Below are 13,380 nucleotides of genomic sequence, written 5' to 3'. Positions count from 1 at the left end.
TGTAGTAGCAGCTCAGTTAAGTTTTATTTATAAACATCTCGAATGTAGAGCAGCATTAGCTTCGCCACGATTTTATCCGACCGTTTGCGCAACAAATACTGAGTTACACTTCTAGACAGAAATTCAAAAACAGTGAAGAGTGTTGCGACTGTGAGTGAAGGGATTTGGCCAAAGAGTAAATTCTGTCATAGAGACACAAATGAGCAAAGACAGGCCTACATTTTGTACATGTCTTGTTAAACTAGGGTCGCTGGCTATAGCTGGAAGGCACATTCCAAAACAAGAGTAAAAGAAAAACATTAAGCTTCAATAATAATTTTTAAAACTCACTCCAGGTGGGGGAGACTTGATAGCCCCCTAATGTGTTTTTCCAGCGATGTCTGGGGCTCTTTCTAGTGAGCAAGCATCCTACAGTCTCTGACTCCAAGAATGAATCAAAGGGTACAAGGCTCGTGGAGAGCAGCCTCCTGACTCCAGCGAGGCCGCCCCCAAATCCGATCTTACTGCTAAGAGTCTTGTAGTCTTCCACTTATTAATCACCAAAGTCCTCATCCTTCCTTTGGGTGAGGCTGGGTGGCAGGAAAGACACAGAAGTTCCAACTCTCTGACCAAGAGTTCCAATTATGGAGAGGTGGGGTGCCAGGAAAATGTGGTGCCTGTGCCAAAGTCAATTAGCCTGGCACAGATACTCTAAGTCACCAGTACCAACCCTGGGACTTCCTGAAGCCTTAGAAACAAAAGTTGGCACAATCTGTATTCCACTAAACCATAGTGCCCTATAGATGATCCTTGACAATGGGTTCCTTTTGTTGCCACTTGTCTGGCCTCCCGCAGACCTGTTCTTCCTGTATCCCGCTCTGCCACCAAGCGCTAAAGAGACACCCCACCATTCAAGAAGGACTCTAAGCTTCCTTGGCAGCCCTGGGCTGGCAGAGGGGCCCTACTTCTCAGCCACCGAGCCTCCCATTTAACTGGTGCTCTCGGGGTCAGGATGAGTGCCCTGGTAGAGGGATGTATCCGTGACTTTAGACCCTGTGTCAAGTGCCAAGAGGCAGAGAAGATTCACACAGCAGCTAAGGGGAAATAAAAGTCTTTAGTGCTCTCAGAGTACTTTCTCTGCTATAGATCAATGGCTGCAGAAGAGGAGTCCACCTCAGTCCTGGAATAACTGAACATGAGACCCTGTTCTACCATCTGCTGACTATATAAACCTGTCAGTAATAGCTATATCATAACGTTCTCTTCATCTGCAGAGATGATCACAGAACTCTACCTTACAGAATTATGATGCAGAGATGATCACAGAACCCTACCTTACAGAATTATGATGAAGATTAAAAAAAATCAGATCTAAAACCTACAAATAATTTAAATATAGTAAATGCACAATAGGTGTTAATAATTGCTATTTCTCTAGATGTGCTAGAAAATGTCCCCACAAAGTATTCTACACACATCACCAGTAAGAGATTGAATATTCATTACTGCTGTGAAATCAACAAATCCTCCTTGACACTTAATGTAGTGCCTGCATTGATCCAGGACTTAGAGGAAACAGAGAAACAGTATCACTTGGCTACACAGGGGGAAAAGTGAATGGATTAAGGTGAGACTATCAGCATTCACGACTTTAAGAAGTGTGGTCCGGTGCTACCTGCACAGGAGGCTGGTCGCTCCAGGAACAGGGCAGGATGCCATAGGATGAGTGCGAAGCACTCATTTTCTTTTATAAGCTATTTTCAATAGAAATTTTAATTTAACATCAATATAAACATTTTGAAGGGAAGTTTAAATTTGCAGTGATTTTTTTTTTTTAGACAAGCATGAGATGTCAAAAAAAAATATTCCACATTGGCTATGAGTCAGATAAACAGATACATATTCTGCACCCCCAGACTGAGTCATGCCCTGCCACTCAGTGGGGAAGTCTGAGAGACATATTCTGAACAACAGCAGACATTCAGACACACAGAGCCAATGAGCTGGAAAGAGCCTCTGGAAGGAATCCAGCCCTGCAGGTGAAGCCATGACGGTGCCAGTGAGGCTCATGCCAAGGCCCCCACTGATATAAAGTTCTTTCATTTACAGACCTAAAGCTCTCAATTGCTGGATAAAAATTCTGTATTGTATAAGACCTTGAGCACTCAGCCGCTGCAGTGCACCAACTCACTAACCATGTTTGAAGAGTCTTAAAGTCTAGGGCTGTTTTGGTTTTCCCGGAACACGTGGTATTTCTTCTCTGAGGAAAGGAGGTCCTCCAGGACCTCACAGAAGAGGACACCAATTTTCTAAAGCTCAGATGCCCTTCCTAATGGATGTCACACAAATGTGTCTCAGAATCCCATCTCAGTTGTTCTAAGACAGGGAGTGCCCACCATGCAGTCAGCAGCCTTCTCCAAATCACACAGCCCTAACCTCGTTCATCAAATTTCCCCTCTTAATCTTTGTGGAGAGTATCAAAGTTCCAAAGAATTGGAGGTTGATGGGACTAGAGAGATGGCCCAGTAACTCAGGCCACTTGAAGAGGACTGGAATTTAGCTGCTAGCACCCTTGTTGAGCAGCTCACAATCATCCTCAACTTCAGTACATCCGGCATACTTTTCTAGCCTCCATGGGCCCTTGCACACAAGGGTAGGTTGCAAGCATGCACACACAGAGACAAACACACATGTTCATATGCACATAAATCTTTCAAAAGGGGGAATTGAAACTAAGCTCTAATTGTTTCACTCAGTTACTTCCCAGACATGTACATTTTGGGGGGAGGGGAATCACTCAATTGTTACAATGTTCCAGATCCTTCATCTTGAAAATGAAATCTTTAAAATGCTACTTTAAAGGGCTGTTACGTGAATGAAATGAAATACCATGTGGATAAGTGCTGAAGGAAGTGCTTGTTAAGTATGAGGGTGAATTTGGAATAAATGTTTGCCTTTTGTCCAGGTTCTTTATATATTCCATAAAGATGTGACAACCTAAGCTATACACATAGATGATACTTGGTTGGGCCTCATAGCAGGGAGCTCTTCAAACTGTGAGACAAGTAACTTAACATCCCAGGCAAAGTAGCCTTGTTCAAGGATACTGTATCTTGTTCCAGATACCCTTGTAATACCATGGGAGGCTAAGGGAGAGAAAGCACTGTTTGTGGCATAGACCCAAGGTTTAACTAATATTTCAATAAACAAAGATAAGGTCTAACAGGTGTGGCCAAGCTATTGACCACAAGCCACTTGAGCCCAAGAGTGGTGATTAACCCAGTGTGTGGCAACTGTTAAAAAGTTAGACTCCCCTTGCTAGAAGCACTTAGAGAAATAACTATCACTATCGTAAGTGTTCAGCAAAAGTTGTTATTAAAAGAGTGCAGCAGCCAACAATTGACAGATGAGACCTCATGATGTTGCAAAGCTTCTACAGCGCCAGCAAGACATGGCCAAGTGGGCCAAGGTGCACACCGTGAGGCATAATGATCTGAGTTCAGTCCCCAGACAGGGCAGAAGGAAAGAACTGACTCCCACAAGTTGTCCTCTGACCACTACACAATGACTGTGGTACACACACACACACACACACACACACACACACACACACACACACACACTGTAAAGTGATTTTTTTTTAATTTTTAAAACTTTTATAGAGCGAAAGAAGCTGTGAAGTGAAGAGGCAGCCTCACAGGATGGAAGAAAGTCCTTGCCAACTGTACCTCCAACAGTGGACTGATATCCAGAATAAGAGCCCTAAAAAAAGGAAACAAACAAACAAGGATAATTGAAGAATGTGCCATAGTCGTAAACAGATATTTTTTAAAAAGAAATACAAATGGCTAATAAGACTTTTAAAGGCATTCAACATCATTAGCAACGAATTGATCGATCAATAAGATTCCCTCTCCAATGACAATGACTGCCATCATGAACTCAAGTTGTCATTGCTAGAAAGAATGTGGGGAAACAGGGAACCTCACTCACTATTGATGGGAGTGGGAACGGGGCACAGCTACTGTGCAAATCAGTCTGGAGGGTGCTCAAAGAGCTAGAAACAGACCTACAAGGCCCACCATACATCTCATAGACACATACTCAAAGGACTCTATATCTTACTACAGAGACACTCATTCAAATGTAGTTGTTGCCTGTCTATTCACAACAGTCAGAAAAGAAAATCAGCCTAGATGTCGGTCAACAGATGAATGAATAATGAAATGGCGATACATTTATACAGAGGAATTTTCATAGCTGTGACTAAAAATGAAACTGCAAGTGAATGGATGGTACTGGAGTGAGGTAACCCAGGACCCAGAAAAACAAACTCTACATGTTCTCTCTTGTGCATGAATCCTAACTTTAGGATCTGTGTGCTTTCCTTGTAGAGGCCAGGAAACTAGAAAAGGGTGACTGTGTCAAGGGCCACCTCAAAGGATGGTGAGGAACAGAAAATAGGCAATATGAAAACAAAGAGGGAGGGGTTGCTAAAACAGAGATGGAGAAGGAAGAAGAGAGGAGAAGAGGAGGGGTCGACCAAACTGAAGAGTATATGGAAAAGCCATATGGAAACCTACTATTTGTAAACCAATTTTAACATATAGTTTTAAGGATGGTCAGCCTTCGAGCTGGATCCTGAACCTAAAAGCCATCGTTAGTCACTTAACCAAATCCCAATGGCAGGTGTACCTCCTTATGAGGTCTCCCAAAACAATACAAGCTCTTGTCATTCCTTTTGGTTGCCCATCAGAACTAATTGATAAGATCCTATCGCTGAAGAAATCACATGTCTTGATGGAAAGATGGAAAGATTTGAGCTGGAACTGGGCTGAAAGCTTCCTCCATGCTGGCTGGTTTTCATAGTTCAGGAAGTTACATAGTGCAGGCTTCAAGAGGTGGAGCAAGAAAAGAGAACAGTGGTCTTACCCAGATGAAAACTCTGTGAATTATAATACCTAGCCAAGCAAGATGTGCCTACTGGCACAATGGTGCTATGATTGTTATGGGGGTAACCATCACTTAACTTGGTTTGGGGGCCCGAAGGAGAAATGCATGCCTGGTACTGTAAGCCTGATTTAAAAACCCATGACTGAAGAGGTCTTGGATATGGGGAAGGGGAACTTGCCACTACTGTTTAGCTAAATTGATACGGTGCCTAACTGCTTTCTAAATATTTATGTCTATACTCACAGACAAGTGCTATTTTCAGCCTTAATCAGAGAAGTTTCTCTTTCCAATGAATGGTGGTAAATACAGAAACTCAAGGCTGCTCAAGGTGCAGAAAACACAGGATGGTTGAGTGCTCGGCCCTAAAGAAGACATTTACACTACACACTCTTAAGTCTCAGAAAAGGAGGAAAAGGAAGGGATGGAAAAAAATAAAATAGTCAAAAGATAAGGGGAAAGGCAGAGAAATGTTTCTTCTGGGAATAACATAACCAATGCAATCTTGACCTCCCAGCAACCACAGCTGCCTGCAATATGCCTGCATAAGATTCAACCTGTCTCTACCCTGGGAGCAGCTCTCCTGCCTTGGCTCCTCACCCCTGAAAATGTATGCCTGCCCCAAGTTCGTCTCTACCTGCTCCCTGATCAGGAGCAACTCTCAGCTGCCGAGATGTCCTCTGTCTTCCTCAGAGTTGAAGTGACCATAGATGCCAACAGATGAGGGCCTCAGCAGCTTGGTGGTCCGGCTGCCTCTGACCTTATGCCTAGCTAAAGCTTCCAAACCAGCATCATTTCAAGGGACATCGACACAGCTGCCAAGTTCATTGGATCTGGGGCTGCTACAGTTGGGGTGGCTGGCTCTGGGGCAGGGATTGGGACTGTTTTGGGGCATCTCATCATTGACTATGCCAAGGACCCTTCTCTGAAGCAGCAACTCTTCTCCTACACGATTCTAGGCTTTGTCCTTTCTGAGGCCATGGGGCTCTCTTGCCTAATGGTGGCCTTCCTCATCCTCTTCACCTTGTGAAGCAGCCGTGTCCACCTCCACCTCCCATGGTTCTTCTGTGTCTCCTCTGCCCTATGTGTTCCTTTTTCCCGAGCCCTACCAAGAAGTCTGGGGAAAGTGCTTGACTCAGGGTTTCACAGAGAGAAGACAAACAAATACTGTATTAGTAAGATGGGGAAAAAAAAGATTCAACCTGTCAATAGTCAACTATGGATCAGGGAGGGACCCTCGAGGCTCTATGCCTCCTGATGGATTCTGAAGAAAAGCCATCAGTTGTGTATCTAACGATAATGACTCCATCAGATTCCAGTGAGAAACTCTAAACATGTAGCCACACATACGGCCCTGGTTAAACTCAGTAGGGAACAAAACCAAAAGATGTAAATGTGGAAAAGAAACGTATAGAGGGGAGGGGATCATTAGAGATAGGAAATAAGAGGGAGACAGAATAAAGAGGGGAGAGTGGCAGTAATTAGAATGGTGTGTGTGTGTGTGTGTGTGTGTGTGTGTGTGTGTGTATTTGTGTTCGCGCGCACATACACACGCATATATCTGAAACTGTCAAAGAACCAATTCAATAAAAGATTTTTTTTAATAAGTTCATCATTTTGCACCAATGGAATGACTTATAAGCTGGCAGTATGACACTCAAATCTCATTTTTTAAAGAAGTGCATGTTTAAAGTTTAAGTCTTACTCAGTGACATCTTAGGATAAACCCAAAATAATCTTCATGATTTCCTGAAATACAAAATTCTTACTATTGCTTTCCTCAGCTCCTTTCCCCCCAAAATGCTAGAATTGCTTTCTGAACTGTTTAGAGTGTCTTTTTTATTTAGCTTTTCTCTTTTATTCATAATGAACTTTTCACAGTTTTACTTTATTATTGACTGATAATCTAACCCGGAGTTAACTATTTCCAATAGTCGTTCTGCCCTTTCTCTCATCATAATAACCCCTTGGTACCATATCTTGTCTTCCCCAGAAGTACCCGCCCGTGCCTTCTTACTTCATCCTCTAGTGGCATCCGTGGGACTGTTCATGTGAGAAACAATAGAGAAGACCAGAAAGGGTCAGAGATTTTGCCAGGCTCATCCGGTACATCTGCATTAGTCACCAAATGAAGAACTTCACAGCAAATCAATCAGAGGATTTCTAGCCCGATGTTTATGTCCAAAAAAAGAAAAAGAAAAAAAGAAAGCACAGTGCTTAGCAATAGGCATGGAATATATTCAACACAAAAAACCGCAATTATGTAAAAACTCGTTTCATGTGAATACAATGATTACAACCTTCAAAGTCATCAAGCCTGTATAAATAGGCTCATTCAGCCTAATGATAGATTGGTAGGTAGGTAGACAGCTATTCAATGATAAAAATAAGACCTCCAAGATTCATTTCTGTATTTTCTCCTCATCCAATTTGTCAGCCAACAAAGTTCCATTCCACTCTCTGGTGTTCCACTCCTCTGCCCACCGTTCATGTACAGAAATAGTCGGTGAATGCATACACGTGTCTCAGTGGCACTTATGTCCCTTGTTCTCTCGGTCTGGAATTAGTGCCTGCAGATAGAGCTGCTCCCCAGGAGAGCTGCTCTGGTGCTGAATTTAGCACATTAGGGCGATTTCTGTAGGAACCACTTACGCTGCCAGAAAACAAAGTTCAAACTTCAGTTCTCGAGGACATCGAAGGGCGTGTCAAGACGATAGAGTGTTATTTTCTGAGCACGCATGTCTGCAGCCATCACAGCACAGTTGCCCAGGCTTGTTGTTTGCTGGGGACAGCTTATAAATGGCTGCTGCAGATTCTCCACGTGCTGAGCGAACACTACCCTTCCTGACATTGCTTCTGTTTCTCTACAAGATTGCTACCACTGTTTTCTTTAACACTAAGGATACACTTTGTATTCCTCGTGGCATGAAAGACATCGTGTCCTCCTGCTGAACCGGATGTTATTCATCAAATACATGATATCATTAACTGACTCCAACTGTGGTCTAACTCATCTATGGAGAATGAAAAAAAAAAGTAGTTCTTTCATTCAACAAGTAATTATTTTACACAAATATCATTTCATTTGTTAATCGAAATAAAATTATTTTTCTCCCATAGAAGCTGATTCTCCATAACTCCTACAGTGAAGAAGGTAAGTCCCAAAACTGTATAGAAAGAATCCACAGTTCATGTTCTTACCTAATAACTAGGGAATGCGTGCCTATTACATGCCAAGTTAGGTCACATACAGAGAACAAGGTAAACTTACTACCTGCACTCTTGAAGTTTACTTATGTCTGAGGGGTTCTGTTGCTATAATAAAACACCATGACCAAAAGCTGTCTGGGGAAGGAAGTGTTTATTTGACTTATACTTCCACATCATAGTCCATCATTGAAAGAAGTCAGGACAGGAACTCAAATAGGACAGGAACCTGGAGGCCGAAGCTGAGGCAGTGCCCAGGAGGTGAGGGGTGCTTCTTACTGGCTTGCTCCTCGTGGCTTTACTCAGCATTTCTTATAGAACCCAGGACCACCAGCCCAGGGACAGTACTACCCACAAAGGGCTGGGCCCTCCCCCATCCATCACTAATTAAGAAAATGTCTTACAGCTGGATCTTACAGAGGCATTTTCTGTACTGAGGCTCTCTCCCCTCTGAGGACTGTAGCTTGTGTCAAGTTGACATAACACTAGCCAAGACATCTATCTAATGGAGACACAGACAAACTAGTTACAATGACTTGTGTGGGACATGAGAGTATGAAGCAAGAGAAATCCATTATGAAGGTGCCACACCCAGTCAAAGAAAGCTTCTCAAAAGAAAAGCAGCTGCAACTGAGACCTGCAAGATCAGGGCGCATGATCCTGGAAGCAGGTGACAGAGAGCAGTGTGCTCTGAAAAGAAGGGAACACACTGGAATAAGACTCTTGAGCAAAGGAAGGTCTAGGGCACACAGCAGCCATGGTCAGTGCTGTGGCTCATAGGCTTGGTGGTTTGAGAGCCTAGGACATAAAGAGCAGCACTGCCAGTTAAGACGGCTGAGCCCATCCTAGCTGCCTCAGTCAGCTTTGGAGAAAGGCAGGTAGCCCCACCTCTCCTAAGACCTGGTTTTGGTTTGTGTTTGTTGTTTTGTTTTCATTTTTAAGGGGTTTGGTTTTGCTGGGGTGTTTTAATTTTGTTGTTGTTTTGTTTTGAGTGTTTTGTTTGTTTGTTTGTTTGTTTGTTTGTTTTTGAGACAGCATTTCTCTTTGTAGCCTTGGCTGTCCAGGAACTCACTCCCACTTCATAGACAAGGCTGTCCTCCAACTGCCTTTGCCTGCTGAGTGCCGGGATTAAAAGCATGTGCTGCCAACTCATAGCTAAGACCTGGGGTTCTTTACTTAAAAAACATATGTGCTCTTTCTGCCTGCCCAACATCCTGTCATTTCTGACAATAATTCATCAGTTTTCCTTTAAAAAAAAAACCTCCCTGTCTGTTCTTAACTTATATACCACATATGAGACATAGCCTATCTTTTTATCTAAGAGTGGGCACAAATATGCAAGCATAAATATAAGAATTTTATATCTCCCTAACCACAGAGACTAATTCAACATCCAGCACATGTCCAAGGACATATCATTCTGAACTGGACCTTGGAGATGGTGATGTCTCCAACCTACAGAAGTTATCCTGAAACCACTGAAGAAGAAACAAATACACCTCCCACTAGGTTAGCTGGGATAGCATGACGCCAATATGGGTGGAGCAGGTAGCCATCTGCTCCCCCATCCATCCACTCGATAATAGTCTATTAAGTAGCGGCTTTGTGCCTTATGATGTTGTAAGCATCAGGATTACAAAGTAAAACACAATTCTCTCTCATACCTTTATAACATTAGGTGGTCAGGCAAATAAAGTAATTCTGACATTTTGTGGAAGGAATGGTTCCAGAATTCTATACAACAGGCAAGGTGAGGCTTCAAAGTCAATCAGTAATGCCCTCCTTAAATCAGGACAAACTAAGGGACTGGTGGAAAGGAAGATTGATCTAGGCATGGGCGTCAGATTCAAGAGAGAGTAAGGAGGCAGAATAAGCAGGATCTGGAGGTTGGATTTATATAGTCCTGGATTGGTGACTGTGAATACTGATGTCCTAATCAAGAATGTTACTGGGAGAAGCATGCTGGGCCATGGGGAGTTTAGTTGCCTTTGGGAATGCTTGCTGGAGGAGTCCGAGGCAGTAAAATGAGTCAGGAGGAGCTCCTAAGAGAAGTCTGAGAAGACATGAGTTTGAGGTGGATGATGTTCATCTGTTTGTGGTGCTCCTTGTTTCCCCTGAAGATTCCGTGTGCTTTAATTTAGGCAGTATCAACACCCACGTCATAATTAAAATCACAGCTATAAATGAGACTGTCAAAGGTGAACACAGGCTTCAAAATAACAGTTTAGGTGAGAAGGGAAGAAAGAAGAGTTGATTACACTGAGAACACAGGTTCAGAACAGTATGGAGGGAGAGGTCTGCAGGAAGGCCAGTAAGTGAGCCTTACTCCAGAGTAACTCAGGAGTGACCTGGGCTACATGAGATCCTACACCAAACATAAGGAGAAAGGGAGAGAGTCCTGTACAAATTTGAGACTGTATCAACTCAATTACATGGGGTTGTTGGGAAGATCGGGACGGAGAGAAGAGAGCAGATGCTGGGAAGGGGCGGTGCATTTTCATTGGCTGGTTTGATGATCAGTGAGATGATGTAAAATGGAAGGCACATGAGTTTTTAACTCAAAATGGAAAACCAATGAAAGGAGAGGCTGAAGGAGCAGATAAATAAAGGACTGAGAGATGGACATGGTAGTCCCTGGGGAGGGACTTGTCCGAGTCAAAAGGACACTTTAGCTTGGTGTAGTATCAAGTACCTATAGACCCAGCACTCGAGAGTCTAAAGTAGGAGTGTAAGGAGTTCAAGGCCAGCCTAGATCATACAGTAAGTTGCAGGCGGGCCTGAGCCATGTAAGGCCTTGTCTCAAACAACAACAGACAACCAAAACCCATGAAGAACCACAATAAATGCAAAAGTACAGACAACAAGAGATGTATGCAGACCTGTGTAGATAGTTTTGTGAGCTAGGCTAGGCAAGGTTGATGGGGGAAAATATGTGTGTAATAATTACGTTAAAGAAATGTATTTCACCTATCATTTCTACTTAAACGTCTTATGAATTTCCCCTAATTTCCAGTGTAATCAGTTGATCTATGGTGGTGAGTTTCTGGAAGCCAGGAAACCCCCACAGTCACTAATGTCAGGTATTCTGTATTCTAGTTGAAGCCACAGGCAGTTTGGTTTGGTTTGGTTTGGTTTGGTTTGGTTTGGTTTGGTTTGGTTTGGTTTGGTTTGGTTTGGTTTAGTTTGGTTTGGTTTGACTCAGTCAAATTTTGTTCAGGCCATCTTAAGAATTTTCATTTTGTCCCTCTGTCCCTCAAAAGTCATCAGTAGTAAAGGCTCTTATTCCAAGCACCAGCCACCTGAAAATCGACACCCCGACATCTAAGATGAGGCGGAATGGAATCACTACTGCTCAGGCCTTTCTCTTGAAAGCAAAGCTTGTTCCTAACAATAGCATACTTCGAGTTGGCCCCCTCTAGGAGGATCTTTCCAGACTGTTCCAGAATATCACAGTGTCCTAATCGGTGATGGGTGAGATGCATTCATAAGGAAAATATCCACCCTTTTAGCTGTGGATAAAATCCAGAGCTGTGTGAGAAACTGTTCGGCAAGTGAGAAACTCACACTAGGTGAGGAATCAGTCACTGAGGAGCTCATCTATCCCAGTGTAGTCACTTCGCAGCACATAAGCCGCAGCCCAGAATGCCATATGGTTCACCAGGACCTGTGCCAGGACCCAGATCTCTCTTCTCCCAGCCCAGTGGTCATTCCTCCTCTCCTAACATCTGTTTTTCCAACTGAGCTACAAATTCCACAGGGGCTACCACTTCTTCCCCCTTGTTTGCCTAGGTTTTCCCAGCAGAGAGGTGGGAATTAAAAATATCTGTTGGCCAATACATTAACTACGCTCCGTGTAGACAACAGGTAGTCCCTTTTGAGGTTTCCTGCAAAGCTGGTAAGCAGAGAGAGGAGAGAGAGACAGAGAGAGAGAGAGAGAGAGAGAGAGAGAGAGAGAGAGAGAGAGGGAGGGAGGGAGAGGGAGAGAGAGAGAGAGGAAGAAGGAGGAGAAGGAGGAGGAAGAGGAGGAGGAGGAGGGAGAGAGGGAGGAAGGGAGGGAGGGGAAGGAAGGAAGGAAGGAAGGAAAGAAAAAAGGAAAGGAAAGGAAAGGAAAGGAAAGGAAAGGAAAGGAAAGGAAAGGAAAGGAAAGGAAAGGAAAGGAAAGGAAAGGAAAAAATCACCAACCTGTAAACACATGGTTTAGGAACGCTGTAAACACCGGGAACTCTGGACTCAACTTCAGGATATAAACCTTAGGAACAGAAGCCTCACAGCCACCGCTTGCTCACTGCTCTGTGCCAAGTCCTCATTTGTCACCGTTGGCAGGCACCATGCTCCTAGTCATCTGTATAGCCTGAGAGCAGAAGTTTCCACACTGTCTCTAAGTCGGCCTTAACCAGCTCGAATCCTCCTTAAAATATTTAACAGGCTCCATCTTCTCCCCAAACACTGTAATTGCCAAGACTCCTTTCATCTCGCCATAATCAAACTTGCCTAAATTCCTATGAAAGTTGAAATTACATGCACATTAGCCACGCATTCCATCCAACAAGGGAAGGTCCCTGCCAGGGTATGCAGTACAGAGTGAGGGTCTAAACCAGCCTTAGCCACCATTGAACTTGAGGGTTTTTGGTTTGTTTTTTGTTTTGTTTTGTTTTTCAAACGGGAGCCTGTCAAGTTCTTCGTTCTGATGAAACCATGTGCTGGCCTGAACGCCTGTCTTCTCTGGTTCAAGCTAAATGCTTTTCAACTGAATCTGTTAGAAGGGTCTCTAGTGAAAATTGCATTTCCTCTTAGTTTTCTTCCGCTTGGCTTTGGTTTGGGAGAAGTTGTTAGCGGTGAAAATAAGTACTTACATCTTTGCTCCAAAATCAGGAGCTGCTGCAGCGGCTTCTGCTACATCCCATCCTGACAGCCTGCTGTTACTCACAGCTGGCAGACACTGCAAGCTGCCGTGCCACGTCAGCCACACGGAACATTTCTGCTTCAGCAACAGTTTCCCCACGGAATAATTTAGTAGCAGCTCCTGAGGCTGGAAACATGATCTGATCACCTCATTGAGACGGTCCCACTAAAAGGGGCACAACTTCAAAGAACAGAGGGCAACCACGCAGCCCTCTGAATACCCCCATGGAAATTCCAGAAGACACTAAACATCACACTGGCTTTCTTAGCAATCATGACAGCAACTTAGTAAGCGGCCCACCTCAAAACTGTATCAGGATTAATGGTAACTCATATTTTAAA

The 13,380-nt window shown here is 43.7% G+C and overlaps 1 protein-coding gene and 1 pseudogene across 24 annotated transcripts in view; one reads left to right on the top strand and one right to left on the bottom strand.

The window, feature by feature from the left end:
- The window catches only part of Sec16b (SEC16 homolog B, endoplasmic reticulum export factor), a 60,490-nt gene extending 47,427 nt beyond the window's left edge, over window positions 1–13,063 (bottom strand). For 9 of the 24 annotated variants that reach the window (XR_015635413.1, XR_015635415.1, XR_015635412.1 and 6 more), the window contains exons 1-2: window positions 12,990–13,063; window positions 6,947–7,092 (exon numbers count right to left, since the gene is read on the bottom strand). The gene's annotated coding sequence lies outside the window, so the exon portion shown is untranslated. Of the gene's footprint in view, window positions 1–3,707; window positions 3,742–6,946; window positions 7,093–12,318; window positions 12,488–12,989 lie in introns of all 24 variants that reach the window. The other 15 variants (XR_015635414.1, XR_015635416.1, XM_087581820.1 and 12 more) reach the window with 3 other exon arrangements.
- On the top strand, window positions 5,538–5,959 carry LOC148001713 (ATP synthase F(0) complex subunit C2, mitochondrial pseudogene; annotated as a pseudogene).
- Window positions 13,064–13,380: the final 317 nt, after the last annotated feature.

The sequence above is a fragment of the Rattus norvegicus genome, chromosome 13 (genome assembly GCF_021556685.1).
Source record: "Rattus norvegicus strain SHRSP/BbbUtx chromosome 13, alternate assembly SHRSP_T2T, whole genome shotgun sequence".
NCBI lineage: Eukaryota > Metazoa > Chordata > Mammalia > Rodentia > Muridae > Rattus > Rattus norvegicus.
Note: the sequence above shows the minus strand (reverse complement) of the source record. Positions and strands in the feature narration are given on the sequence as shown.